The sequence below is a fragment of the Mobula hypostoma genome, chromosome 2, assembly GCF_963921235.1.
Source record: "Mobula hypostoma chromosome 2, sMobHyp1.1, whole genome shotgun sequence".
In the NCBI taxonomy this organism is placed as follows: Eukaryota; Metazoa; Chordata; class Chondrichthyes; order Myliobatiformes; family Myliobatidae; genus Mobula; species Mobula hypostoma.
The window spans coordinates 98509061-98524533 of NC_086098.1; the positions used below are offsets into that span (position 1 = coordinate 98509061).

Below are 15473 nucleotides of genomic sequence, written 5' to 3' on the forward strand. Positions count from 1 at the left end.
TTTATTCTCTCCATATTACCATCAACTCCTCCCAGGTTCCACCACAGTATAGTTTACAGTGGCCAATTAACCAATCAACTCACTTGTCTTTGGGGTGTGGGAGGAAATCCAACTGTTCAAGGGGAGAATGTGCAAACTCCATGCAGGCAGCACTGGAGGTGAGGGTAGAACCAGTGTTTCTGCAGCTGTGAGGAAGCAGTACTCCTAGCTGCCCCACTGTGCTGACTTGAAAATGTTAATAAACCATCCAACATACATCAAAGTTGCTGGTGAACGCAACAGGCCAAGCAACATCTGTAGGAAGAGGTGCAGTCGACGTTTCAGGCCGAGACCCTTTGTCAGGACTAACTGAAGGAAGAGTGAGTTACTCACTCTTCCTTCAGTTAGTCCTGACGAAGGGTCTCGGCCTGAAACGTCGACTGCACCTCTTCCTACAGATGTTGCTTGGCCTGCTGCGTTCACCAGCAACTTTGATGTATGTTGCTTGAATTTCCAGCGTCTGCAGAATTCCTGTTGTTTGCATTAATAAACCATCCCTTGTTTTTCTGAATGCCAGGGCTACAGTCTTAGTTTGTATTATCACCCCTTGTAATTTCACCCTGGGAATTATTGTGGTAAATATACAACAATACTCCAGTCCCTCCTCTCCCTGAAAAAAAAAGATATACTGCACAGAGTTGCTCAGTGTATTCCAGATGCGGTCGTTGGAAAGCTGAGCAAGCCTCCCTTCCCTTGTACTCTGGCGCTCTAATTATGAAGGTCAGCATTCCATTTGCTGTATGATAGTTTCCTCTATGTGCAATGATATTTTAATAGGATAGTAGGACATAGGATAGTACAACACTGGACAGGCCATTTAGCCCATGATGTGACACCATTCTTGATGCCAAAGGTTTATACCAAATGTCTTTTCCTGTGTAGCATCCATATCCCTCCAATCCTTCCATATGCATGCATCCACCTCAATGCCTCTGAACTCCACAAAACTATCTGCTTCTACTACTGCCTCTGATAACCCATTTCATGCACCAGCACATTCTACTTAAAGAAACTTGTTCCTCAGTTCTCTGCCCAAATCTAAAAAGCTGGTATTTGACATTTCTATCCTGGCATCACTACATCTTCATAATTATATAAAAAAAAGACCTCTATCAGGTCTCCTCTCAGCCTCTGACATTCTAGGGAGAGCAACTCAAATTTGTCCAAAATTTCCGTATAACTCATACACTCTATCTTGTCAGCATCATTCTAAATCTCTTGTGCACCCTCTCCACAATCTCCATATCATTCTTATAATGGGATGACCAGAACTGCACACTGTAGTCCCTTCAGTATGATTAAAGTTTTATATAGCTACAATACAACTTCTTAACTCTTAGCCTTAATACACCTTCCAATGAAGGCAAGCATGCCATACCACCTTATCCACTTGTCTTGCTCCTTTCAGTGAATTATGGACATGGATCCCAAGATCCCTCTGTACTTCAATGGTATTCAGTTTTTATTTGACCTTCCAAAGTGCAACACCTCACACTTGTCTAGATTAAAATTCATCTGCCACTTTTCTGCCCACATTTATTCCTGATCTATATCCCACTATATTCTTTGATGGTTCTTTACTTTGTCTCCAACCCTACCAATCTACCTGCTTGGATGCTTATGTCTCCTGTTTTGTACTATTTTTGTACTATTTCAGGTTTTTCACCATTTCAAAAGAGCTCTTTCTATCCATTGCACCTGAATCCAACTCCAACCCACTCTCTGGTATTTGAATGAAACTGAACCAGACTGATTGCAATTTTGGTGTCATAGTAACCCATGGATGAGATTCAGACTTTATTCAAAATTTGAGATTGTCTATTGTCATTTCTACAGTATATAAGTGAAAAGGAAAACATAACGATTGCTACTCTGGCTGTGATGCAGCATTAAAAAAACACAACAAGAATAAAGAATACAATAATAAGGAGCAATAATAAACTACAATAATAACATTGCTGAAGTCCCATGCCATTATAAGGCTGCTTGTTTGTAGAGAGCTAATGATACTGTAAAGTGCGTCCTTGATGTTAACCCTCATTGGGGTGGGGGGGTGGGGGTGGAGTGTGATGAAGACAGCAGTGATGAACCAGACAGTAAACTCCCAGAGCAGGCAACGGGGCTAAAACACTATTTTCCACCTTCGTAACACCATCTAACTCCACAACTGGTTTGCATTCCTCATTCTGTTCTCCATAAAGATGATGACATACAAAATTATCTTGCTTCTAACTCACACCATTTTCTTCACTATCACTCATGGACCACATTGGCACCTTGTGAAACAAAACCTGAATTTTCAAATTCTCATTTTACTGCATCTTGAATTAAATTTCCAATTCTTTACAAATAAAGGTCTGGTTGCCAAAAATACAAGATATGAGGTTGTCCTACGAAGTGAAATTTGAACGGAGTTACCTGCACTCACCGATGAAGGTGATATACAAGATTGTAAGGTGGATTCTGGATGGACTGACTGAGTTCCCTTAGGCTGGAATATAGAAAAATACAGGACATGAAAAGAAAAGCTTATGAAAAAGCTTGAATAGCCATGTTTTTAGTGAATGGTGGAGCAGTCTTCATCTATTTCTATGAACTATGATTTATGTTCTTAATATGAAAGGAATATCTCTTTCTCAACCATGATGTTACAAGAAGATCTTACATGACGTTCGGTTAAGTTATTCAGAACAGCTATTTCGGAATCAGAATCAGGTTTATTATCATGATATATATTGTAAAATTTGTTGCTTTGCAGCAGCAGTGCAATGCAGTACATAAAATAATACTTTAAGTTGTAATACTAAAAATAAATAAATAGTACAAAAAGAGTGCAAATTAGTGAAGTAGTGTTCAAGGATTTATGGACCATTCAGAAATCTGATAGAAGTTGTTTCTAAGATGTTGAGTGTGGGTCTTTGTGCTCCTGTACCTCCTCCCTGATGGTAGCACAGTTACTTCCTCCTTTACTTTACAATGTCACAAATATTAAAGTCTGTCCTTCAGCAAAGTTCCTGAAGTAAAGAGTCCAGTTTGGATATTGCAACTGCATGCATAATGAGTGAGCTTTAACCTTCATTTGAATGCTATTATTGATATTCTTATAAACAGAAATAAGTAAAACACTGTTGCAAGGATATTGCTTGACTGCTTCATCATCTGAATATCACAGTTGTTCTATCGGTTAATTATCTTCTCAGCAAAGTACTGCCTATGAGCCTTCATGAATTTTCCGCTCAATATAAAACAATTGGCTGCACTCCATTCTCCATTTAAACCGGTTGGCCTGTAATCAATTATATTGTGTTATGGTCATGAATGCCAAGGTCAATCTCAATTGAACTGGGACTGCACAATCCCACACCAATCACACAGCATATTCCCCTTGTATTCACTGCGTATGCGGAAAAGAAAACATTATGTCTTGTGTGGGATATACAGAAAAACTTTATTCTTTTTGACATGCAGTGTCATGCATATTCAAGTAGCTGCAAATGGTGAATGTTTACAGATAATGTTTACTAGTGATCGTTACAATGTCAGCCCAGAGATATTGTAACTCCTTTCATTGTGCATCAAGTATCAATATCAAGAAATATCAACCAGGAATCCAACATACTGAAGTTAAATCATTTCCCTCTGATTTACTATGATACTGGATTGTTTGCAGATCAAGTTTGTAGAATTGAGACCAACTATAAAAAAACTGGAAGTTAATCACAAAACAAGCTCACAGAACCATTGGATTTAATAAGTACTAGCTTTCTTTCAGATCAACAAGTTGTGGGCTGGAGCCAGATGCGAGGAGTGTCACAATGGGGACATTGATAGCGGACCCAAAGTGCAAGACACAGACACTGAAGTACAAGGAACAGGACTTGACTAGGGTAGGGACGTTACAGGATACAGGCAAGGAGCAGGGACAAGAATGCAGACTTGGGCTAGGACATGGACTAGACACAGGGAACCCAGACAAGGAACTATGAACTAGGAGCCTGGGCTTGGACTCCAAGTCAGAGACTGGACAAGGACCCAGGACCTGGATCTTGCCTCGGGCTCAGACCCCAGAACTAGGCAAGGATATGACATACCTTCAGGACAGGATGTGGCTGGGGTCTTGGCTCTTGGAATGCGGAGGCTGATAACTCGGAGGCTGGAGCTCGGAGACAGACTGGGAACTGTACATCAACATAGAGCCGGGACTATCCTTCGAAAAGCTGGGACCCATCTTTAACATGACACTAACATGAGACTGGACAGTACATAGAGCCGGGACTCATCCTTAGACAAGCCAGGACTCAACTTTATCTCCACACCAAGGTGGGACAGGTCCACCTGTTGGGTAACAGCAGAATGGCCAGACTTACCAACAGAGGCAAAGACAAGATAAGGCAGGTCCCCCCACAGGGCAACGGCAGAACAGCCTGACTTACCCTACAGAGGTGAGGACAAGACAAGACAATACAGATCCCCCTGCAGGGCAACAACAGAACAGCCTGACTTACCCCACGGAGGCAAGGATAAGAAGAGACAAACATCAAAGAACGACGGACAGTTCCATCTCTGCATCGGGCTTGCTCTGAGTAGCAGTTACAGCCAGCAACCTCAGCTGGCTACAGAAAGAGCCAAATCCCTACCTAGCTCAGAGTGGCTGATGGCCACTCAACTGGCCGAGGAAACGGTCGAATCCATACCACAAAGACAGCTCTGACTACTGACAGCAAGGCTCCATGAGGGGATGGTTCCCCAACGCAGCCTAAAGATGGCAAGTGGCTGCTCTAGGCTTCCACCAGCCGGTTGCTCCCAGGGGATCTTGACAAGACAAGCCAGCAGCCCACAGTCGTCCCCAAGGCTACTTATATTCCAAGCCCCAAGATGGGAATCAGGTGCCTATGATTAACTCAATCAAAGCAAGGGACAGCTGGAAAACGCAGAGTCCTGAGTCCACGGACCGGACCATGAACCGGAATGTGGACTTCACGGACCGAACCATGACAAGGAGCTGCCTAACTGATGAGCCAATTCTCTGCCTTTTGAAGCAAGTGAAACAATTTCAAAGTACTAATCAAAATAGGAAGGGACAATTTTGTTTGTTTTGGGTAATATTATCAATAAGACCATAAGGCATAGGAGCAGAATGAGGCCACTTGCTCCATTGAGTCTGCTCCACCATTCCATCATGGCTGATTTATTTTCCCTCATCCCACTCTCCTGCCTCCTCCCCATAACCTTTGATGCCCTTACTAATAAAGAAATGTACACAATGACTTGGCCTCCAAAGTCTTCTGTGGAAGTGAATTCCACAGATTCACCACACTGTAGCTGAAGAAGTACCTCTTCATCTCTGTTCTCAAAGGGATGTCCTTTGGTTGTGGGTCTGTGCCTTTTAGTCATAGAGTGTCCAACTATTGGAAATAGCCTACCCACACGAGTACAGGTTCAGCATCATTAAACACAGCTTTTCATTCCTTGGATCATTTTCATAAACTTCACCTAGACCCTTGCCAATGGCAGCACTCACTTTCTTAGATATGGTGCCAAATATGGTCTGACTAATTCCTTATAGAACCTTAGACTTTAAGCCTAGAAATTCTCCCTTGTAAACCCAGATTTTGTTATTAACTATTCAGTGAGGGATATAGAGAATGCACCGACTCTTTTCCTAACCATTCATTGCTTCTTTTATCCTCCGTGAAACAGTGAATGAGATTCTGTCTTTTTCCTTTGTGATAACAAAGCAATAGACATTGCTTTCTTGATTAATTTCTAGCCCAGAGATGGGCTAAATGCAATTTCATAAATAAAATCATAGAATACTTGAGCTGTTATGGTACAAAGGGAAGTATTTTTGTTCATTTCTTTCATGTTATCTCCCCATAGACCAATCTCATCAGTTTCATTCCCTTGCTCTTCTCCTGTAGCACTGCTAATTACTCTCCAGAATCATGGAATTATTGTAGGACTGAAGGATACCAGTTGGTTGACTGAATTCATGGAGAACACCCATTATCTAATATGTGAATGATCATTTTTAAACTATTCATCATCTTACCAAATGATCATTTGTTTTCTTTTTCTTCATGTAATTCTTTACAAACTCTTCAATTCAGATATTCTGGCAATTGTATAAAACCATAAATCCTACTATCCAATCATGCATCCTTATTCACATCCTTTTAAAGTATTTATCCAAATATTAAATGCTAGACAACATACTGTGGGTTTGATGCAAATATCAGTGAATGGGTGAACTGAGTACTGGAATTAGGAGAGCAGAAGGCAACATTGTGGTAGTTACGAGTTTGCAAAGGACCTCCACAGAGGCTGTAAAACTAAAGATTATTGATTGGTTCTTAGAACAGAATATTTATCTATCTTTGGCATTCTAAATTATCAAGATGTATAAATCCTCTGATATAATAGAAGAGAGGATTGGTGGATCTTTTCTGAGTTATGATTCAGTTCATATCATTTTCTGCTAACATCAGAAAATGTGATCATTGTTTTTTTCTGGGTATTTTGTAATAACTTTAGGAGACAAACCCTTCAAGGGGAAAATTAAAGAGTTGCTATGCTTTTTAAACCCATTGCACCTGCAATTTTATTTGGAATCCAGCATGTAGTTTATCTGTAATTTTTCTCTGTTCTGCTTTTTTAGTGTCTTCTTGGCTGATCAGCATTTTCCTCATGAAGTTCGCTCTGTGATTTACATATTTAGGAAGTATTGCTTTACGAACAAAGGCTGCATGACTGCCTGGTATGGAGGGGCTACTCCACAGGACCTAAAGAAGCTGCAGAAGGTTGTAAATCCAGTCAGCTCCATCTTGGGTGTAAGCCTACAAACTACCTAGGACATCTTCAGGGAGTGGTGTCTCAGAACAGCAGCGTCCATTATTAAGGGCCTGCAGCATGCAGGGCATGCCCCTTTCTTACTGTTATCATCAGATAGGAGGTACAGAAGCCTGAAGGCACACACTCAGCGATTCGGGAACAGCTTCTTCCCCTCTGGCATCTGATTCCTAAATGGACATTGAATCTTTGGACACTACCTCACTTTTTTTTAATATACAGTATTTCTGATTTTGCACATTTTTAAAAATCTATTCAATACACAAAATTGATTTACTTGTTTATTTATTATTACTATTTTATTTTATTTACTATTTTTTTCTCTGCTAGATTGTGTATTGTATTGAACTGCTGCTGATAAGTTAACAAATTTCACGTCACATGCCGGTGATAATAAACCTGATTCTGATTCTGATTCTGAAATTGCTGCTTAGCTACATGAACATGTTTTCTTATTTTAATTAACAATATCAATTAAAGTATGTGTTTTTTATAAATAAATTATTTGCATTCATAAAAATCCCGTCAGTTCACTCAACATGCTTGAAAATGTACCAGGACAATCCATTGGGTTTGGAAGTGTAATCAGTGTTATATAATTTAAAGTAGAACCTTTATACAGAGTCATATCCCAGAGACACAATAACACTTAAAGGAAGTGAAAGCTAAGTTCACTGTAAAATACAATTGCGGTTCATTATCACCCATACTGTGAAGCAACTGCAGGTAGTAGCTCAGTTGCTGAAAAATACTTGTAATTGTGCTGATGTATCAGTGGATTATGTGCTTACATAATTAAAAAGGATATTACATCTTATCAGAATCAGGTTTATAATGTCATGAAATTTGTGTTTTGTGGCAGCAGTACAGTGCCATAAATTACAGTACATATATAATGCATAAAAAGAATAAAATAATGAGGAGGTCTTCCTGTTTTTGTTGACCGTTCAGAACAAAATGTCATTTTGACTCAAAGATTGCCAAAATTGCCCATGAACCCAGTTTAATCCTTTCAAAATATGGTGATAAATATAACAATATGCCTAATAAACTCTTCTTGGGCTTCCAGCCGGGCAGAGGTATTGATTATAACCAATGTTTCCATGAAAAACTCTGCCACCTTCTCCAGGGATGATGCTTGGGTAGGTCTAGACCGGTGGTACTTATACCCCTGCAGTCCATTTCTTCTAATTGATTTGTCCTATTCCAATCAAGTTTCCACTCTCCCACATTACTTTCAATTGAATTTCAGTTCTTACATAGAGCAAGACCTTTGTCTTTGTTAAAATTTCTTTTCCTCTTGTTTAATTTCAATGGCTTCCTTTGCTAGGTGGTCCCAATAGCCATTGGCGGGCACAGTGATTCTAATACAACGCAAACCAGATGGTAGCCTCGGATATGGCATCTATTGGAAACCTACTCACTTGGACATACACCTCAATAATAACAGGTGCCATCATGCCTTCCAACCTAGAGCAGTTCCTTCTACTTTGATTTACCGTGTGAAAACTATTTCGGACCTGAGGAAATAAGATGTTTACTCACAATGTTCCTACAGAATGGATACAAGGTGACAAAAATCCATCAAGCCCTTAACAGGGCTGACAGAAAAACCAGGAAACGTAACAGCGAGGAGGAACTCTTCACTACCGCCTGTCTTCCCTATATTGCCATGGTTTCTGGAAGGATCGCCAGGATCCTGAAGAAATACCACATTAGTACCATCCACGAACCCATAAGGAAGCTCAAGTCACTGCTTACGTGGGTCAAAGATGACCTGGAACTCAGATTGGCTGGCGTTTACAGGATTCGTTTATCAACTAGACAGGATGCACAGTGGAAACCTGCATCAGGGATCACAGGTGTATCTGTTTGCGTTACCTGGAGAAATCAGTGGTAGCAGAACATTGCACTTGCAATGACCATAAGATTAACTTTGACGGCACAAAACTACTGTGTCGCGCAAATGGTTTTTGGGACCTCCTGGTGAAGGAAGCCATTGAAATAAAACTAGAGGAAAAGAATTTTAACAAAGACAAAAGTCTTGCTGCGATACAAATGTAAACAACGTGGTAGAGCAGAAACCTGATTGGACAAGGACTAATCAATCAGGAGGGATGGACTATGGAAGTATAAATACTACCAGACTAGACATGCCCATGCGTCTTCCCTGAAGAAGATGGCAGAGTTTATCATTGAAACATTGGTCATACTCGATACCTGTACCTGGCTGGAAGCCAGAGAAGAATTTATTCATTATTAAGCTCGGAAAGCACCAGATACTTTTTCATAACAAAACGCCTTTACAAAAGTGTGGTAAGTTAGTTTTACTGCTTTGACATTCAGAGTTTGAAAAATACATCAGTATACAGATTAACTAAGGCTATGTCCACACTATACCAGATAATTTTGAAAACAAAGCTTTTTCTCTTCATTTTGACCCTCTGTCCACATTGAAACAACGTTTTCATCCCCCGAAAACCGAGCTTTTCTAAAACACTCTCCAGAGTGTGTAAGTTTGAAAATGATTGTTGCACGTTCCAGTGGGGACAGGGTAAATGGAGATATTTAAAAAAGCTGTCATGACAACACCACAACAACAATGGTTTTTCTGCTTCTGCTTGGTACTGCGCAAGTACTGCCAAACGGCTGTTATAACGCGCAGTCGGTGTGAACGGCGTGAGAGTTAAATTGTAAAGTGAGCTTTTTTGACTAGATCCCCTAAATTGATTTCATTGAGTCTATCTTTAAAAATATTAATGTCAGAAATACTGCGCAGGTCTGGCAGCAGAAGAATCCACTCTATTGTTGATCTTGAGTAGAGGATGGCTTATTGCATGTGTTGTTTACTTTATTGTCAACATTAATAGCTTGTTTGGAGTTAAACATCTCCACGCTCTCCACTGCTTTGCTGACTTTGTAGTCGTTTGTAACTCACAGAAACAGCTCGACTTCATTGTCCGTCTCAACGAAGAAGTCCGGTCTGCTTTTCCCAGCGGAGGTTTTCTTTCTATTTCTTGATGACATTGTTGAAAAATTTTTTTCGTTGTTGTTGTTGGTACTCTAGTTTTTGACCAATGGAAATAGTGCAACACCACCGCGGAAACGTAAATATTATACCGTTTCCTCTTCGCTTGTTTTCTGTAGATGTGTCTGCGCATGCCCGGTAGGAGTAGATTTGCCCAAATATCCATTTTAATGTGGACAGAGATATTTTGAAAAACACCTAGTGTGGATGCCTGTTGTTTTTACTCAAAACCGGCGTTTTCAAAATGATCCAGTCTAGTGTGGACGTAGCCTAAAGAAGGAAAAGGAGAAGGTTGCTGTGTGTTACCCATTTGTCTTTTTTGACAATTTGTGTTGGATTTTACAAGGATGAACAGTCTGTGAAAATCATCTGTGTGGCTGCCTGACAACACATTCACCAATGAATGTATTATTTTGACTGTGCATGTAGGTGTTTGGGAGTTTGGTGTGAACAATTCGTATTGTTACAATGTCAACTACACATCATAAGGACTTTGTTGCTGCAAGGTGCTGTGACATGTCTTGAGGATGTGAAGGGTAATGCATAGGTGCAAATCTGTCATCATTGTAAAAGCTTTGGCCAGCGATATATCTGCAGTCAGACACAAATGTTCCAAAGCTCAATACTAATCATGGGATGCCTCCTTCTTCTTCTAAGGAGTCCGTCAGGGCTGTGGATAACATTCTTTGACTCTGGCTTTGTGGGAGGGAAGGGGGAAGGGGGTGTGGGAGAGAGAGAGAGAGAGAGAAAGTAGAAGGAAGAGAGAGCGAGAGAGAGAAAGAAGAGAGGAGTGAGAGAGTTTGTGTGTGTTAGAGAGAGGGAGAGACAGAGAGAATAAGAAGAGAGGAGAGAAAGAAGAGAAGACAGAGAAAGAGAGACAGAGAGAGAGAGATCACAACTTTTAGCAATTGCTAACTTATTTCACAGATCAAGATGGTTAACACTGCTATTAAGCCATTTTTAGTCCAGATACTCATTTGTTTATTTGTTTAGCATGGTAACAGGGATTTCCGGCCCAAAAAAGCCGCATCACCCAATTACTAATGTGACCAATTAACCTTCTAATGGTATGTCTTTGGAATGTGCGATGAAGCTGGAACACATGGGAAAACCCAGATGGTCCCAGGGAGAACATACATACTCCTTACAGGCAGTGGCAGGAATCGAACGTGGTTTGCTGGTGCTGTAATAGCATTATGCTAACCACTGCTCTACTGTGCAGCCCATTTCTTTTCTGCTCTAGTTGTAGAGTGATACAGCCCTTCAGCCCAGTACATCTATGCTGATCTTTGAGCCTAAATGCACTAATCCTATGTGCCCACATGAGTTGCACCCCAACTCTTGACTATTTCTCTTTCTATAGATGCTGCCTTACCTTTTGAAATTTCCCTCATGTTCTGTTTTTATTTCGGATTTTCAGCATCTGCATCTTTTTAAGGTGTTTCCTGTTGTTCTAGCTGTAAGCTGAGTCCTCCTTGTATTGATGAACAAGTAGCATAACAATCCAAACTGAAATAAACCCCTGAGCAAAACAGATGTCGGCCAGCATGAATAAGCTGATAACTTCCCACTGCCAAATTGTTGCAGACAATAATTAATGAAAAATATCAAACAATGACAACAATATACCTTCTCTTGTGTTTAAACCTTCTATAAATCTTCTTAGGCATAGTTCATAGACCTTAGACATGGGTTGATAACCATTATTATCAATAGATAAGATGTTTTCCGAGAAAGCTCATCTGTGTGAAAGGGTTTTCAAAATCAACTGTGACACTGCTACTAAATTGACATTAGGGACTGGAACATTTGATATTTTATCTTTGGATTGGAAGTGCTTAGTACACTTCTCTTGCATCTGTCAGATTCCTGCTAACAACACACAGATTGGTGGCTTTCAGTAATCAGCACTGACAGCTAATTTCATTTGAAAGGATTCCTTCCTTCTGGTGGTTATACTTCTCTAAAAGGAAGCCTGTAACTTTTAAACTATTGATCATCACTAGAATTGCTGTTGGAATGTTTTCTGGCAACTTCCCTTTGTTGTTTGATGGGGAGAGAAAGTGATCAACATGTCTGAGTCTTGAAACTAAAGGACTATGACAACTGCATGACTGCCTAATGCAGTGCATATTTGCTACTAGTAAAAAAAAGCGCTGCATAAATTCATAGATTTATGGAGTTACACAGCATGGCAATAGGCCGCTTGGCAGAATTAATCTGTGCTGAAAAGACTGAAGCACTGACTGTTTATTCCCCTCCACAGATGCTACCTAACCTGCTGAGTTCTTCCAGTTTTTTGGTTGTGTTGTGCAAGATATCTAGCATCTGCAGAATCTCTAGTGTTAATGTAGATTGTAAGTTGGTTTATTATTGTCACATGTGAAAACGTTTATTCTGCATGCCACACTCATCATTTCATCACAACAGCATGTTGGGATAGTACAAGGAAAATGCAGCACAGAAGCATAGTGATTAGCACAAAACTATTACAGCACCAGTGATCCAGGTTCAATTCCCACCATTGTCTTTAATGAGTTTGTACGTTCTCCCTGTGATTGCGTGGGTTTCCCCGCTCAGTCCAAATATGTATGTGTCAGTAAGCTACTTGGTCACATGGACACAATTGGATGGCGTGGACTCACTGGTCTGTTCCGGTGCTGTAAGAGAATGGTGTTACAGTTACAGAGAATGTGCAATACAGGCAGACAATAAGATTCAAGGCCTTTATCAGGTAGATTGTGTGGTCAAGAATCCATCTTATTGTACCAGGGGACTGTTCAATATAACAATGAGATAGAAGCTGTTCTTGAGCTTTCAGACTTTTGTCTCTTTTGCCCAATAGAGGGGCAAGAAGAGAGAACGTCTAGAATGGGTGGGATCTTTAATTACAGTACTGCTCATTAATCTTAGGCACCCTCACTATATACAGTATATGTGCCTAGGACTTTTTCACAATACTGTACTTTGATAATATTTACTTTGAACTTTGAACTTTAAACAGCCTATCACCCTGGAGGGAAAATTGGCTTAAAAATGCATGTATATTCATCAAACACTACATATAAATTATATTAAGCAGTTGTTAGTAATTAAACCCAAGATGGATGAACTTAAACCTCCAAACCTTTCAAGTGGTTGGCACATCAGTTTTTCTAACCACACACCAGCAATGGTACAGGAATGATATTTGGCCCTTTTTACCATTCTATGAGATCATGGGTGTGATGCTTATTCAGTTCATATATATGTTGTATCTCATTCTCCCTTAAGATCCTTCACTGGAAAAATTTAATCCAGTTCAGACTCCATCTGTCACTTGGGTTTACATCCATTGATTTGTCGAAGATAGTTACAACATTTTACCACCCAGAATTCCCTAACCCTGATTTTCAGGCTGCATTTCCACAGTCTATTTCATTCGGAATTCACAGAGATTTGGTAACTTCTAAATGTCTTGAGATATGCGAGAGCATTCTGACTTGTTGCATCACAGCCTGGTATGAAGGCCCCAATCCACAGTATTGCAAAAGTCTGCAGATGGTTGTAGGCTCAGTTAGATCCATCACAAGCACAAGCCTTGCCACCACCAAGGACATCTTCAAGAGGTGGTACCTCAAGAAGGTGGCATTCATCACTAAGGTCCTTCACCATTTGCAACATATACCTCTGTCATTACTGCCATCAAGGAGGAAGTGCAAGAACCTGAAAACCCACATTCAATGATTTTGGAATAATTTCCTCCCCACCCCCATCAAATTTCTGAATGATCCATGAACCCAAGCCTACCTCCTCTTTATTCCTTTTTTCGCAATATTTATTCAATATTGTGAAGTAATTTTTATGTCTTTGCACTGTACTGCTGCTGAAAAACAAGAAATTTCACATAACATATGTAAGTCAGTGATAGTAATCCTGATTTGGCCTCTGATTCAGTTGCTGAAAGAAGAATCACATATGAACTACCTGAAGACCCAAAGCTAAATAAGAAACAAATGGAATATCTGAGGCAATTCAAAATGATAATAAAATGGAAGATCTCATGGTTTTGAAGTTCAGTGAAATATACGTTGGTATCCTTCTGTCTCGAAAGATGGTGGATAGCACACAAGAAAGTCAGCTCATGACTCCAGGTGGCCTGATAGTCTTTAAAACCTTCCCAGTTGTTCACATCGATGTTGGCCAGCTTCAGATCATTTTTGCAGACATCCTTGAAGCAAAGCTGTGGGAGACCAACTGGGCATGCATCCTTTGCCAGAGCCCATTCTCTTGATATGTCTTAACCATCTGTGCTGCCTCTGGCTGAGGAGGGTGAACGTGCTGGGGATGCCTGCACATTGTAGGACCGCTGTATTAGTGGCTCTGTCCTGCCAAGGTATGTGCAGGATGGATCTGAGGCATCGGAAGTGAAAACTGGTCAGTTTCTTCTCTTGGCTAGCATAGATTGTCTGGGTTTTGCTGCTGCAGAGGAGAGTGCCAGGAATACAGGCATGGTACACTCGGAGCTTGGTAATCGCAGTCCGATGGCTGTTGCTCCTACTCTCTTGTTTAGCCTGAGAATGACAGCTGCAGTCTTGGCTATTCTGTTGCTCAACTCAGCATCAAGGGACAGAGTGTTTGTGATGGTTGACCCAAGATAGGTGAAGGAGTCAGCCACCTGTAGAGTGTGACCATCGATGGTGATGGATGGGAGGGAGTTAGTGTCCTGGGCCATGACGTTTGTTTTCTTCAAGCCCGAATTCCTTGCAGGTATGGGATGGGTGGCCAATGATATGCTATGGCTGGGCTTCTGTGTTGGACATCAGTGCTTCGTCGTCAGCGAACAACAGCTCATGAATGAACACCTCTCACATCTTGGTCTTGGAGCAAAGGTGCTAACAATAACAAACAGATAATTCAGCTTCTATGCCATAAACTGCAGTGGCAGCAGATAAATAGATTTTTGAGCACAGTTTTTGATTGATAACCTGTGCATTGATGTTGTCAGACCTTGTTTAATAATAACACACAATACTTATTCTGGATGATAGCAATTGACTGTACATATAGAGAAAAAGCTCTCTCATATATGAGTTCACACTATAGATGCAATTTCTTCATCAAGATTTTCCAAAATGTGGATCACTGCTTAGTGAACCAAGTGATCTAATGATTGACTGCAGCAAAGAAAAAAACGTAGATTTCAGAAGAGGTGTTTAAAAGATGAGTACAACACAAAGTTAAAGCCCTCCCCACAAATCAGCACATCTACATGAAATGCTACCACAGCGATCCCCACTACCAAGGTCATGCTCTCTTCTCACTGCTGTCGTCAGGAAGAAGGTACAGGAGCCTCAGGATTTGCACCACCAGGTTCAGGAACAGTTACCACCTCTAAATCATCAGGCTCTTGAACCAAAGGGGATAGCTTCACTCAACTTCATTTGCCTCATAATTGAAACGCTCCCAGACCTATGGACTCACTTCAAGGACTCTTCATCTCATGGTCTTGATATTTATTGCTTATTTATTACTATGTTTCTTCTTTTTGTATATGCACAGTTTGTTGTCTTCTGCA

The 15473-nt window shown here is 40.6% G+C and overlaps 1 pseudogene; it reads right to left on the reverse strand.

Annotated features, from left to right (window-relative positions):
• Positions 1 to 14630, reverse strand: part of LOC134357376 (sin3 histone deacetylase corepressor complex component SDS3-like) — a 58350-nt pseudogene extending 43720 nt beyond the window's left edge.
• Positions 14631 to 15473: the final 843 nt, after the last annotated feature.